Raw genomic sequence first — 3,680 nt, 5'->3', positions numbered from 1 at the left:
CTCGGGTCGTTACACCAATGATCACATGATCACACTGCAAGAATTGGGGTGTTATTTATACATCATAAAAAAAGAAACAATTACCAACTATATTAGCCATAAGCTGGGTAATGATTCCAAAGTGTCTACAATGCTCCAAATCAAGTTAAATCAAAAACCCAATTGCAATCTACTTGAAAAAACTCCTTCAGAAAGGTTCTACAATGGAAAAAAGTACTCAGGAACAATATGAACTACTCAATATTCTTTTCAACCGTGCAAAAGTTATAAAAGATCATTTTGAAATTTAGTTTGTAGTTCCCCAAATTCAGGCATGCAGGACCATAAGGCGAGGTTAGTCGTGCATCTCTAACAAGTTTAGCGATGCGCCCTTCACTCCAGTCCATCGCCGGTTTTTCTTGGCTTTTTGTCCTCAGGGTTCTGTGAGTTTAGGCGATCGAGGTTGATGTCACTAGTCGTTCGGCGGTGACTATCTAATTCTTTCGCCAAGTAGGTTCTTCCCCAGGGCTGGCATGCTGGAACTTTAGGCGAGCTAAAGAGCAACTCGGCGGTTTGCTAAGTGGTCTTGGTGATCACCAAGATTACCTTGCTGAAGTTCTTCATCTTTTTTTGCTTCTTTTTGTTTGGTAGTGTCCTTGCCTTGCTCCTTTGCCTTCATTGCTGCAAATCAACAGTTTAACATCAGTTTAGAGCATAAATTAGGCATTTGTGGAAATTGAAACTATGAAAACAAAGCCCTCAATGAATTGAAATCTGAGACTCATCAACACCCCCAACTAAAACTTTTGCTTGTCCTCGAGTAAAACTTAAGATCAATTTGTTCAACAAGGATGTTTACAAACAGTACTACTCAAGATGCAACGCACATGCACAAAACAGGTTCAAACTACAAATACAATGCAATTGTGCACTCAAAGTTTCATATTGTGACTCACTGTTATCATATATACTCAAGCTCACAATGCTTGCTTCAAATGCAAGTTAAAGCTCCACAAAAGCATTCAAATGCCCTCACAAAAAGGATGAATGCATACTCACAAAATTCCTCAACAATTTAAGGTCCCGGAATAAAATACAACTCTCACACTCACAAAGATGAACACATGCAGAATTTTACTCACAGGTTTGCCCTTATTTTCCAATCAACATTCGTTTCATCTCACTCAAGATCACAAAGGTCTTTTCAAGTCTTCTAATTGGGTTGGGTGTAAAGGTATGGTCATTTTGTCTTAGTGGCTTCTACCTTCATGAAGTATGGCCTGAAAATCACTTCTTCTCCTACTCTTTCACATTCAAACATGTTTACAATTTCCCCTCTTATTCCATTTAGGCAAAACTCATTCGATACCCCATTTCTTTTACTTCTTTCACACACTTTATTTCACAGCTTTTTCTCTTTTCCAGTCTTTTTAATCTTAACCTTTTTTTGTTTCTTTCTTTTCTTTCTCTTTTTTTTACATGAAGGGGTTCCATCTCTTTCAAAACAATCATTCAACACGGGGAATTTTTCACACTTTTTTATTTTCCTCCTTTTTCACTACACACCCAACTTAGGCTTTTGGCCTAAGTTGGCTATTCAAATGCACCAAAACTTCACGAAGGTTATACATGATGGGACAAAAAAGGGTCAAAGTTGTTTATGTTTCTTCTAAGGAAAATGATAGGCTCAAAAGATGCCAAGCAAGGTTCGCACTTCTCACAAGGTGGCCACAAATAGATGTCATCAATTTGGTTCACTCTTCAAAACCTTTGCCTAAGATTATCTCAATTGCTTGCCTCACTTAATCAATCGGACCAACGGTGTAAAATTCTAGGTGTATGAAGCATAATATTCAAGCCAACCTAACCATACAAGGCATTCAATGAAATTATAAAACAAGACTCCATACTTTCTAGATAGAGTGCAAAACACATCACAAGAGACTTAATCGTCAACCGGCTAGTCACAACGAGATGCTAAGAGTTCACATATGGCCTATGTAACTCAGTTTGCCTTATTGTAGCTGCACATTCATGTCGTTCAATTGAGAGCACTATTCAAGTCATCGGCATTGACAACAATCGACACTCAAAAATGAAAGAGAACCCCACAATCCAACACAAAAGATGTGGCATTTTTTTAAAAATCGGTTCAAAACCATTTGCACAATACAAACAATGGACTCAAATGGATTAACAACCAAGATTTATATATAAACACCAATAATCTCTAATGTTCACAAAACCAAAACCAACAACAAACGATGTTCATAAAAACAACCCCGCCAACAAAAATAAGCAGTTGTCCTCAAATTCAAAGAAAAACTAAAATAGTCTAAAAATTAACAGAAAATGAGACAAAAGAGTCATCCTTCTAGGCTAGGCCTGTGGTGAAGTCTACATATCACCACTCCCTCTGTCTGGGCATCAATGCCCGACTCCATAATATCCTTAGCTCTACTAGAGCCTAACATATAAATGTCCAGTGCGATGCCTGGTTAGCTGTCTTGAACATGGCACCTTCCAAGTCTGTCAAATCCTTGTACAGAGTCTCATCTTGAACACCTAGTTGCTCCTCATCTGTCTCAGCCTTGGATTCAGCATCATCATTATCAATTTTAATCTCATCTGTGATAGAATTCGGAGGAACCTCAGAACTAGCTTGAATATCTAAGCTTGGGACTTCAGGAATCTCCATTGTACTGAACAGCATCGATAGGTCATTGGACATCAACTCGTCCACATCTCTCTTCAACTCAACAACATTGGACTTCAAGTCCCTCACAACAACAGTAGGCCCTGGCTCTACTCAATAGTATCAACCCTCATAGAAAGGTTTTCTAATAAACCGTGAGTTTACGCTATTTTTGATGCATTTCACTTAAGAGTTGTGTCTTTTTAGAGCTATTTTTTATTGGAAATAATGTTTTATGTGTTATATTTGTAGGAAATAGGCTTGGACGCGATTGAGCGAGATGACAGTTAAAAATCTTTAGAAGTTTAAACCCACGAAGGGACCTACGGACCGTAGGTCCTATGACGGTCCGTCGATGGGAAGACGTAGATAGGAGTATCAGGGAAGTCTGATCAAGTATGGAACTACGAAGCGATCCACGGACTGTAGGTTGACCCACGGGCCATCCTGCACATCCATCGTAGGTGTTCAGAGAGTTGAAGTTCAGTACGTAATGAAAATCCGAATTGTAGAGCCATAGAAGAGGAACCAAGGACCGTAGGTCAACCTACGATCCGTTCTGCACATTATTTGAGGATGATCAGAGAATGTTGGTTCCAGGTCTTGCAGAAAAGTTCTAAGTGTTGACCAACGGTGGGGACCTACGGACCGTAAGTCGACCCACAGTCCGTAGGTCGAGTGGTCGATCAAAGGCGCATCCCAGAAGTTTATTTCCTTATTTTGTTTCCTTTTTGTTTAGGACATGTTTTTTTATAAATAGGGTATGTAAACCTCTTTTTTGGGGGGTTAGACATTATTGTTTACTTTTAGTTCTTGATACTTTCTTGGGAATTAACTTGCAAACTTTGGTAATTTGATTTCCGAATTTCGGTTTATAAGATTTTTGCTTTGGAATTCAATTCGAGATTTCGGGTTTCTTCTACTAAAAATGTAAGTTCATGAATTCTTATTATCAAAACATGAATTGTGTTCTTTCAAGCATGAGTAGCTAAATCCACAACTAGTG

The sequence above is a fragment of the Solanum tuberosum genome, unplaced genomic scaffold (assembly GCF_000226075.1).
Source record: "Solanum tuberosum cultivar DM 1-3 516 R44 unplaced genomic scaffold, SolTub_3.0 scf00397, whole genome shotgun sequence".
Taxonomy (NCBI): domain Eukaryota; kingdom Viridiplantae; phylum Streptophyta; class Magnoliopsida; order Solanales; family Solanaceae; genus Solanum; species Solanum tuberosum.
Note: the sequence above shows the minus strand (reverse complement) of the source record.